This window comes from Motacilla alba, chromosome 1A, assembly GCF_015832195.1.
Source record: "Motacilla alba alba isolate MOTALB_02 chromosome 1A, Motacilla_alba_V1.0_pri, whole genome shotgun sequence".
NCBI classification, from domain to species: Eukaryota; Metazoa; Chordata; class Aves; order Passeriformes; family Motacillidae; genus Motacilla; species Motacilla alba.
Genome location: NC_052031.1, coordinates 41,783,559 through 41,795,940, shown reverse-complemented (window position 1 = coordinate 41,795,940; position 12,382 = coordinate 41,783,559).

The following is a 12,382-nucleotide window of genomic DNA, read 5'->3' as shown; positions in this document are numbered from 1 at the left end:
AAGATATTAGAACATTTAACACAAATACAAGGAAAATGTACAACGAAAATGGGACATAGTAGGCAACAAGGCTGCTTTCAGATCCCTGTATAATTGTTATAAACGTGCTTCCACACATCCAGTAGAAGTTCTGTATGTCTGGAGACAGAGTGGAGCCTCCTTCCAGTATGCTAGTTCCCCTTGTATATAATTCCTTTTCTGCCAAGTAAGAAACCAAAAGACCTAAAGTGGTTACTGCATGCTCATGTGGGCACAGAATTCCAGAACTGAATACTGCCATTTGTCTCTTCCTAAATCATGAATTCTTCCTTTATACATTCAATGGAGATTGGATTAACACAGCTATTCTGTTTAAAAATCAAACCTCAGCATCGTCACTAGCAGTGCTCTAGTAGCTAAATTTATCGTATCTTATCTTGCTGAGGAATCTTTGCTGTGTTCAAGGATCATTTGTTACTGTCACAGCAGCCATTGAAATGGCAGAAGTTCATTATATTGTTATTGTTCATACAGCATAACACAACTCTAAACAGAAGGTCAAATTCTGATCATGTGACTATGTATATAAATAAAGAATATTTCCACTGAGTAAGATGAAATTGCTGGAATAGCTGGCCAAAGATCTAATTTATTATTGTGGTATTCACAGAAATAGCAATTAGAAATAAACACATGGACACACATACAGTGACTAGAATATATAACACTGTCTTGCTATAAAATTAGATCTATCTTAAAAAGCAAATGGGAAAAGATAAAGACTGTGAGAGCATTATGCAATAGTTTACAAGAAAATCCAATATCAAGCCTAAATTGCTTGAAATAAAAACTTCATATGGTTAAAGGAACTTTCCAATAGGATGAATGCATTTTACTGTAAACAATTTAGTTTGGTTTTGCAGTTTTTTCACTACTCCCTTAATCCAAGAGAACTGATAATTATGATTTAGAATTGAGCCCAGTCCTTTTTAATCCTGTACTTTGGCCAGTGATTATTGAAGGCTTTTAAATAAATAAACAGAGGTGAGACCCATTACTAAATCTGCCCATAACATTTTACTCTGTATTAGAGATAGGACTAGCTTCCAGCATCTTTCTTAGTTCTTCAGTTTCTAGTACCCTTCCACTCCCTCAGAGCATTGAAATAGGCAGGAATGCTTGAGGATACCTGAACATGTCTGAAACATCCAAAGCCTGGCAGATGTCTTGTCTTCCCAGACAAAGGGAAAGCACAGAGAGAAGGGGTTTTGAAGGCTGAGGATCTAGTTTATGTCACAGCACCTGCAAAGGATCAGCCTCTCTTAATAGGAAATATGGACACATTCACACCTGTTTTGAAAGATTACTTCTTGTTGGCATTACTGTCTTGTAAAAGACAAGTTTAAGATAGTCCCAGCTCCTTCCAACACAATTTATTTCATCTCTAGCTTGCCTTTACTGTATGATTAGGTATTTATCCTGATTCACTGCATAGCAACATATAACATGAAGAAGTTAGAACATATACTAGTCCTTATAGCAGCCAAGAGATGTGCCACTGCCTTGTGCAGGCTAGGGAGAAAACTCTTTATTTCCTTTGCATCACTCACTACATCCCACATAAAATCACATCAGGTGGTTCTATTGTAGAAAGAACAACCAGAAGATTAAAAAGGACATCAGTGACAATGCTTGAGAAGGAAATGCTTCTCATTGTAGAGATGTATTACACAGCACTCTATACAGGCATACTGACTATTAGTAAAAACCAGATAGTAAAGGATTTCATGCATTAATATTCACCAGAAAGTTATGATTATTATCCTTCTGGCAGGAGAGCAAGAGATGGCATTGTTCTCCAGCACTTGTCACCTATTATTCTTTCCTACCAGCACAGTATATCATGCTCTCCATAGAATCATAGAAGCATTTAGGTTGGAAAAGAACTCTAAGATCATCAGGCCCTATCATTACTCCAGCACCACCATTTTCACCACTTAACCATCACCCTGCGTCATACCCACATGTCTTTTAAGTACCTTCAGAGATGCTGACTCAATCACTTCCCCAAACAGCCTTCTCCAGTGCTTGCTTTCTGTGTTGGTGCAGAAATAGTTCTCATATCCAATCTAAACCTCCCCTGGCACAGCTTAAGGATTTTTACTCTTGCTCTATCACTTGCTACCTGGGAGAAAAGATCAGCATCCCCCTGGCTGCACCCTCCTTTCAGGGAACATTAAGGTCTCCTCTGAGCCTCCTTTTCTTCAGGCTAAACACCCCCAGATCACGCAAATGCTCCAGACCTTCATCAACATCTCTGCTCTTCTCTGGACTCGCTCCAGCACCTCAATGTCTGTTTCTCCAAAACAAACCTTCTCTACAGATGTTCAAAATTAATAAACTTTTCTTAAGACAGTATTAATAGAATTTTTCACCCATTACTAAAGGTGAGAACTCAGGAGAACCTCATACCTCAACAGTTCTGTATTGCTGCAGGGCGTATGGGGGGTACCAAGTATCTACCTTTTCCACAGCTACAAGTGACTCTGAAATATTTAAAAGCTTGGATGATCCTACTTTACTTCCTTTACAAAGTTTTTTGTCCACTGAAAATTATATTCCAAATGCTGAAGAAAACCTCTGCTTTCCATATTTGTGATTTTTGTCTTTTAGGATTGGACTTAATATTTCATTTTACGAAGAAAAGAAATGTGTTGGGAAAGTAAATGTCTTAGAGAAGTTGAAGCTGGCAGCTCAAAGCTCTCTATTTGTCACTAGCTGCAGTATACAGCTGTAGAGCTCCAGGATCACACACTGCCAAGGGAACAGCAACTAATTTCAGTGCCAGGGTTGGGAGGCAAGAAGTTGGCAAGGATACCCTCCTCCTTCTATACAAATGGATATACAGGGAAGCAGGGACAGCTAGGGCTAAGTCTGAGAAGGAGGAGGAGGAAAGGCCATTCAAGCACAGAGGGCCAAAGCTCCTGAGGAAAGGCTGACATTAGGAGCAGCAGAATTTGTTGATATAAATTTTTAGCTGCTGGCTCCCATCAGATTTAACCACATCATTTCCAGTACCAGCCTGAAGTATGCTGTCTGCATCACTATATATGAACTCTGTTCCTGTCTGACAGAAAAAGCATGCCTTCATTCAGCCTCTTTTTAAGAGGATAAGCTATGATAAAAGGTAGAAAATGGAATTTATCTAAGTCGTGGTGTGATTTTCCTGTAAAAATGCACTAAAAAGCTTACATTATTAGTCTAGAGAAAATATAAACAGATGTGTAGATGTGTTAGATGTGTAACAAACAATTAAGCACCAAAAGTATAGTAAGTGCACCTCTGTAAATTCTACAATAGTTAAAGAACACAAGGTAACTAAATTATATTGAAAGGCAGTTGGATTAAAATAGAAAGGTGTTTATATTTTACAAGATGCATAGTCAGTTTGTGGAATTGATAGCAATGCAATAATTGAAGAATAACTTCAGAAAATTTTAAAATTAAAATGAAGTGGAAAACAAAAATATTTTCATTGCATTTCCTCTCTTTTTCACTCATGCTTTCTGAAATAACCCTTTACTAAATCTATGACAATAGAAGAAAATATGGAAAACTACCTTTCTGACAACAGCTGTCAGAGAGCATTGCACAATGAGAGAAAAAAGAAAGTGAAAGTCATTTAACACAGTCATGCAGAGCTGTAAACTCTGGGAAAAGTGTTGCAACATGAGTTTTTCCTTATAACAATAATACATTGAATTAATATTATTTCATAAATGAAAACAGACTGAACAACATTTCCTTTTTTTAACCACTTGTTAAAATGAATGCATTACTTATTAAATGTATTAAATGAATACATTTCACAGATTGAATGTATTAAATAAGAACTACCACTCTTACAGAAAATCTTAAGAAAGATGAAAAGGAAAATACATCATCCTTTCAACTATGGTGGTAAACCCCACATGAAATCCATCTGAGGAATGACTTAGGCTAATTCATGTATCACAGCTCTACATTTTGCATTATTTTCAAACTGAAAGGTGGGAGAAAAATGTCATCTTCACATTTCTTGATGACGTATCCTGTCAGATCTCAGGGCTTTGCATTGATTCGTACTGCCATCTTAATGAAAATGAAACTCAAACTAAAAGAGTTTAGTTCTGTATTTCCTTATGCTGTAAGCTGAACCATCAGTTTGGGTGGTTAAAACTATCGGACAAAAAATTAATTTCAAACATTTCTCATCATTCTTCCTAGGACCCCTATTTTGAACAGGGTGACTCTCTAGAGCAGCACTGAAAACCCCCTAGAGACAGTGACTACTTGTAAATGGAAAAAATCCTTAACTTTCTATCTTTCCTCTCTATTTATCCTGCAAAGGATGTAGATTCACTGACTGGTCTCCCCACCCTCCCTTCTTCAGCACTTTAGAAGCTTTAGCCAAGTGTTTCCTTGCAGTAATATAGGATGATGACCATTCCTCAGTGCACCATAACACCCTGTCGCTACAGCAAGATCTCATTCCTTTAGTGAGCTCCAAGAGCAGAGGACCTTAGTATGGGAGACAATACTTCAGCATAAGGTCATTTCTGCATTATTCCCTTTCTTCTTGTTAATAGAATGCTTTGATTGAATTTCCAAACCTCAAAACAGAGGAAATTCCAGAATTAAGGTTGGCTTTTACAGCACAGGTGCTGTGGTTGGGTATTTCCTGAACATCTGTTTTACCAACCTTTTTTTTTTTTTTTCTCAGTATAATTTGCAAATACTATTTATAGTGTTTGCACTAGAAGAGAAAGTCCAAACCACAGCTTTAGGCCTGGATACATTCTCTGGCCCCAGGGTAAGTGGCAGAGGATGGTTTGCATCCACACAGCAAAACTTTCTTCCTTCCCCAGAAACTGCCTGCTCGGAACAGGCCCTGGCTTGTACTCTTCCTCTGAGCTCAGGCCTGGAGATCGCAATGCCGGCTGGACTGAACACATGCCAAAATGAGTGCTAAAAGTTAAGCTGCAGAGACCGTTGCATGCCAGTACTTGAGTTCAGGCTTGGTCTCTGTTTCATTTATTAGTGTACATATTGTCAGTAGGCTGAGGAGGAGGATCAAAAAGCAGTAGAGAAAGGAAAAAGCTATTTACAGTAAAGCATAACTTCAGCCCAAGAACAAACAGGTATAAATTAACAATGAATATATTAGGCTTCAAATTAAAAGATGGTTTCCAACCACGAGATGAGTCAAATTCTAAAGCAATGTTCCCATAGAAGAGCAAGAGCAAGAAGGTTAACTCATTTTATGCTGGAAATCAATAAACCTTCAAATCAAGGACTGAATGATGCAGTTCTTCTTGATGGTATGAATATCAGCCTAGGAAGTCCTTCTACTCCTACCTATCTTTTAATCCTTGCTACAGTCCTAGCACAACCAGACTTTACAAAATAAAGAGAAAAGAGCATACATTATATGGCTGTGAAGTCACTCCACCTGATACCTCTCCCTTCCTTCAAACTAAATGCATTTTATGAAAAAAAGATGTCAATTTTTCATTGAAGACAGAAGTCTCAGTTTTCCCTGTAAACAGTGAATATTTACATCCAATACCACTTACAAAGCATTTTGTTTCCAAATGAACCCATTTTATTGTGAAACTCCCTAGGGCTGTAATTACTGTGACTAGGATGACACAGACTAATGCAAATCAAGAGATATAGGCAATAAATCTAGGAACAGAGATATTTATTTCTCATACATTTATCACTTCCAAATTACTGGAATCAAAATGTGACTATAACAAGGAGCTACTTAATTGTGGTATAAATTATAAACTGTTGTTTTGGAAAAAGAATCGTACAAGAAAAGTAACACATTTTTGAGCTTGTACAGCCATAATTTATGCATTAGGCATGATCTCATGAGAGGCAGAAAACATGAATTTTAGATATAATAAGCAGTGGTTGTCCTGTCCTGTAATAAACATCTAGTTGCACTGTAGTTGTTCAAGAGGAGGTATCAGCTTGAACCTGCCTACCTGCAATGTTGCCTGGCTTGGTGATCGTAGTGTATAATTATCTTATTTTTCTCATTAATTGAAAAACAAGGAAAATGCCAAGAAAGTGAAAAGTCATGTGAATGTTGGGGAAATAACAATTATTTAATACAGTAAGTATAAGTCCTTGCGATTGCTGTAGGCAGTGTGTTTTACACTCTCCTTGGATATGCTCCTTGGAAGCTGTGGGCACATTAACTACAGCACTCTGAAGAAATTGCTATCTGTAGAATACAATAACTGTTCTATTTTCATTCAACGTCTCTGGGGACACCCCTCAGCAGATGGCTGGTAAACTTCAGCAAGAGAATATTTTTCAGAGTTAGGGCTAATAACCGCATCTGCTGATTAGAGATTTGAGCAGTGTTCTCCAAAACTCCAACCCAACCCAACACAAAAAACTCTGCGATGAAGAGCAAATCATCCTTGTGGGCTTGGTGTACCATCATTTTAGAAAAAGAAAAAAAGTGTTGATTGTACTCTGGTAAACTGAGCCACGCTGAACACTGTTAAACATACGCACTAGCAACTACCACAGCACGGTGTACACAGTCTCCAGGCTTGGAAAACAGCTGATCTGTCCATCCTCAGATATACTCCAGTCTCTTTTTGAATGCCAAGAATCAGAGTTGGATGGACACCATTTATCCCTGCTACCTCCCCCCAAAAGAAGGAAACAGAGGTATGCCCTGATCTTTCAGGAGCACACACATAAGTAATTCTTCAAAAGAATAGAGGTTTTTTGTGCAATCCCAAAAAATTCAGATCCCTCTTGGCACACATATGAAGAAAACCCTGAGAGTTAAGACCAAAAAAAATCTTTGAAATGTTGCTGTCCTCTGATCTTCTTGGAACTTTAGTGGCTGCAAAATTTTACACGAGTTTCAAGTAGCTTCACATTTCTGCTAACATCTGTGAACATCGTGAGGGTCACCAGAAGCCAAAAGGGGATTGCCAAGGATCACAAAACTTCAGCAGCATCAGCTTTTCCCAGGTTTTGTTCTCCAAGTTTTTTTTCTTAGCTGAGAATCCACCCATACCAGTGAGATCTTCAGAGGCTAGAACTGTAGCATACTGAAAGAATAGTAGAAATAAGATTTCATGAAAGTCAGATAATAGTTACTTTTTACTATCTACAACTATATTTTTACAGGCTCTGATTGAGTTTTAACAGCATCAGTGCAACTTCCTATTTTGGGCTTGTCTTCCTTGCCAAAAAGTTATCTTAGCAAAAGAGAGTATCCTTTGCATGCTAATTAAACTGTCATTTTACTGGAAAGTAAACCAGCAAAGACATCATTAGACAGAAGCACTTTTAAACTTCCAATAAAAGTCCATCATTCCTTCACTCCATCAGTATTTCACACCAGGATCACACTCAAATAAACAAAGCCCACCTTCCTTCTACTGACAACAGACTACACTTTAGCTTTTTCTACCTTCTTGTCTCCATATTTGCTTCTGAGCAAATAAATCTCACACACAATCATGTAACTCCAGCCTCCTTCACTGGCACTTCTTGAACAGATTTCTAATAGTTTGAAGCTCCCTGGCTCCGCTCCTATGATGTACTGCTTGCTTCTTCTTTTTCCATTTAGATGGGTTTTGGAGAAGCATCATCATGAGATACTGAGCTACAAATTCTGCCATTTTAATAAATAATTAAATTTCAATCCAATTTTTTTTTCCTTTGGAGACATCTCTGTTCATCCAGAATATTACATTTTCTCTCAGCTGGTGTCAAGATCTGATTAGTAAGAGATGGCCCTGCCTGAATTAAGGTACAAACGAGAACACATGCCAAAGTCATTACCACAGATTTGATTTATCAAAGAATGTAAATTAGAGAGATAGAAAGGAACAGAAAAGAGGCATGGGGTGGGAGGAGAGAGAGACACAGTTCAAGCAGAAGATAGTCACCACCCATAGATCCAACGAGTGTTTCTGTTTGTCCTTCTTTACCCTGGGCTTCTCTGTGGATGGGTTTATGAGGTCATTCAAAACTTCACTATTTATATGTTTTAACAAGCAAAGGAATTAATCCTCATTGGCGACAAAATTCTCTCATTTTATTGGTTAAATTATTCCCTCACTTCTAAAGTTACTTAGTCCCATGCTCAGTTTTTCTTCTGAGTAAGTGGGTTTCTTGGGTTGGTGGACTGTGAGTCAGTGATTGTTACCCCCCCCCCCCCCCCCCCCCCCCGCCAAAATTAACTTTTACCCAGTCTGAGCTGATTTCAGCACAGCTGCTGAGTTGGCTATCCTTATGGTCTGTAAGTTCTGCATTCTTTACGTCCATTATCAGTGATAGATTCTTCTCCCCCAGCCTGTTAACCTCCCCCTAGGTCTGAGATAAACCCATCTTTTTCTTATCTCTAGTTCCCTGTGGTGGCTTAATTTACAGTCTAAATTCCAAGCATCCATGAAGGCATATTCAGGGGGGTTTCAGTGGCTGTTGGTGGTCACAGATGCCATCTGTCCCATAACTTGGGGTGATCCTTGTTTGGCTGGTGATATGTGTACGAGAAGTTGCCTCTTTACACAGTTTGCCACAGAAGGAATTTTTGTCCAGATGCATTAACCAGGATCTCATCTCTACCAGGCCTGGAGTTAGAGCCATCCTGTTGCTTCGATCTGTGCTTATCTCATGACAAAGTTTTCCTGTGGCCCTAACAGTGTTTGAGACAGGCAACTGTACTCTTTGAGGGCTTACAGCTGGTCTGCTAACTACTCTGACAAATGAACTATGAGTTTACCATATAATAACTTAATTATCCTTAAAATCTGAGTCTGTACTAATATATTATGAAGAATCAGTTCCATGGAAACTGCTTCTTTCAAATCAATCTTTAGAGGCAGGTCATGTGAATGAAAAAAATACACCTGAATCCTGTGCTCTTATGGTGCTCAATGAGATAAAAAGTGGCTCTGTAGTGGTGTGCATGTCCCTGTGGACTAAGTATTGACTGAATAATTTGTTTACTTACTGACCAGTGATATTGAATATCAGCAGAAGTTCCCTGTCACTTGTATACAGCACAAAAGACGTATGCTGATGTATGATGCTTAGAATAAACTAACAGTCCCTTTGGTAACTGTTGAACATAAGGCTCAATTAAAAATTCAAAATATGTGCTTTGACAGAATATTAAGTATTGGTTTTGGTTGTGCTCTGAAATTAGAGTGTGCAAGTTCACAATAACAGAGTAACACCTAGAACATTTTGTAGTATCAAAGACAAAAGACCTCTTAAGGAGATAGTTATCCCAATGTACTTCCTCAATGTCAAAGTAATTAATGTAACTTTCTGTAAATCTTGCAAGGTTTGTCTTTTCTGTAGAAAGTCATTCCTCTACAATCATGTACTTCTGCAAATAAAACCTAAAGAAGTTTGAGGCCATCTTTTGAGTTTCTTGGCTCTACACACCTCAATTTTAAATATATTTTTTTCAATTCTGTGTGCCTGAAGTAGGTTAGGAATGTGTGTACTTAGTACTCTATGTCCTTTAAAAACACTGGTGAGAGGGGATTTAACTGAGCTGATGGTACAGGCCAGGTCTCTGTGCCAGCAAAGCGCCCACATGCTCAGTCTGTAACCGATTAGACGGGATTAGTGTGCTATCTTTCTAATACGCACACACTGGTGTTTGCCTTCACAGCTTAAATGGTTTCATAGGAGACATTTTTTCAATTTTCCAAGCTGACACAGAGCACTTTTTAATCCAGCAATCTCAGCGGCTGAGGCTGGATGTCATCCTGCATATTCCCAAATTCCAGCTGTTCCAGCCAGCAGCCAAGCTAGCAACAGACTGAGTGCAGAGCTGAAGCTATGGAAAGCACAGCAGATATTCCATAAAATTACAGAATAAAAAAATATTTAAGAGCCATTTCACAGCTATTTCTCAGCAGATGGTGAGGCTTTACCATTCATGTTAGACTGGAAAGGTTAAATTTTCAGTTGCTGGTGTTTCCATACAGGTCAAACAATATTCCTGGTGTGGACAATCCTGCTGAATGGGTGGAACTAAATCCTGCAAAGAGCTGAGATAACTAACAGTGTTTTCCATATCTTCCCTGTGAAGGAACAGGTTTGCACAAAACTATGACAGGGCCTGTGTTCACCCCCAAGCATTTAGAAATGCAAATAAGGTAGGCCGTAGAAGACTGAATGTGGTTCGCAGTTGGGCTTTGGAAAGCTACCAGTCAATGCACTAACAGTCCATGGCTAATAACCTCTCACCTGTGGAAAATCAAAAGTTGGTACTATGTTGGAAATGGGCAAGACTAATAAAAACCTGCTTTCCTATGGGATACAGATGCAAGATATTAATGAGTTTAAACTATTAAATTCTGAACTTCATAGAAAAGTCTTCCCAAAGCAAAATGAGGACAGTGTCAGCAGTAATACACTTGAAAATTGCCAACACAAAAGGAAGAGAAGAAAAGGACACTAGTTCACTATAGCTGGGCATTAAACACAAGGGCAAGTTCAAGTAGTAGGATTGGGAATGGAGAGAAAAGGTGCATGATGCCAGGGTGGTAAAGAAAACTTCATTATGCACAAGAGTGTTATTCACTCTGCACAATTATCAATAATGTAACTGGACACAGGGCATCCACAAAATTTTTCCTGTCACGACTAATGGTGAACTGTGATAGAGTTCAACACAGAGAAAGACCAGGAGTGTTTTCCATAAGGTAGGCAACTTCTGCGACAGACTGCTCTTTCACACTTTCCAGGCCTTCTTCCCAGGAGACTAAACTGGTCATCTGTTCTAAGGAGGAAATATGCCATAACATTTTAATTTCCTGGCCCTATTTGGTTAAACGTGTAGACAGTGAAAGTGATTTGGTTGATCACTGCTAGATGATACACAAACTGCCCTTTTAGGGAATGAGGTCCTTGATTTCTTTTGTTGTTACAGGCTTCCTCCCTTTCTATTGCTTTAGAAGAAGAGACTATTACTATATGCATATCAAAGTCTGACAAATTCAGATCAGTAATAATCATGAAATGCAAAAAAAAAAAAAAACCTGACAAAAAGGGAATTAATCCATCAGTACTGTCATGCTGTAAAAGAAAATTATTGACCCATTTTTCTGGATTTGATGCAGAAGCAAAATGATGTTAGATTTTTATCTGCAAAATTATATTAGATGTTTATCTGATGAACTCCAAACACATAGCAAAGTTGGAGATGAGTTCAAAACCTTTCCGTACCTGAACAGCTTACCTTTACTTTGTCAGAAATCAAGCCTTTACAAAACTTATCATTAATTCTGGGTGAAAATTAGACTGACTTTTTAATGAAATCTCTTATTGTACACTCTGAGCATGCCTAATCTTCTTTAGGAAATGATCATTGACTGGGTCAGACTATTCTTTTTTTCATTTTAATGTTCTTTAAATTTTCACCTAGTATGGCCGTTTCAGGAGATACTAGTTCCATAAACTGCTCTACATTCCATTTAATTTGCAGCAAAAATTCATATTAACCTCGGGAGCTGCCTTCTCTAAAGAGGACTCAAATTCTGCGTCTACTGCTGTGATGGATTGGCCAGAAGACTCCAAGCAGTAAGTCAAGTCGCTTTTCCACACCCAACACCAATGCATTATTTACACGGGATGTAAATTGTAACAGAATGTGAAAAGACCCGCAGGATCACCTTTGAAGAAGCGTTAGGAGGCACTGCTCAACAATTTTTTATGTGTCTGGAGCAGGTAAAGGAGTTTCTAAGCTCCAGATGAAATGCTTATCCCAGTGCTTAACTTGGCGTTCACCGAGTATGGGAAAGCAGCACTGAAATGGCAATGGCAAACCCAGGGCTGCCACCTCGGCTGTGCGCGCCGCTGCAGCGGCTGCTCCGCTGGGAACACGGGGCACCGGCTGGGAGCCCCGCCAGCCTCCGAGCCCGCTGCCCTCCCCGCCGCGGGCAGAGTCGGCGCCCGGCGGCGGGTTCAGCTGGGGGGCACCCCCGTTTTCGCCAGCACGGATGGGGAGACCCAACCCAAGGACTTGGCTCGGCGCCCGCAGCCCGGCTGACCTCAAATGCCGCGGCGGCGTGCCGCTTCGCACGCTGCCAGAGCCCACCGCGGGCAGGGCCGGAGCCCCCCGCCCCGCTCCCCACGGTCCGCTGGGCATCGCCTGTCCCGGGCACAGCGGGAGCCCCGGCCCCGGGCGGGAGGAGCCCTCTGCACGCACCCCCGGGGCCGGTACCCAGCGCCCCCCGCCCCGCATGCCCACACCCCCTCCGCATCCCCGCCCGCAGCTCCCCGCGGCGGCCCGCCCGCGGCCCCGCTCCCCTCCGGCGCTAGCGAGGGGCAGGCTCGGCTTGTTCCTGCCTCCAAC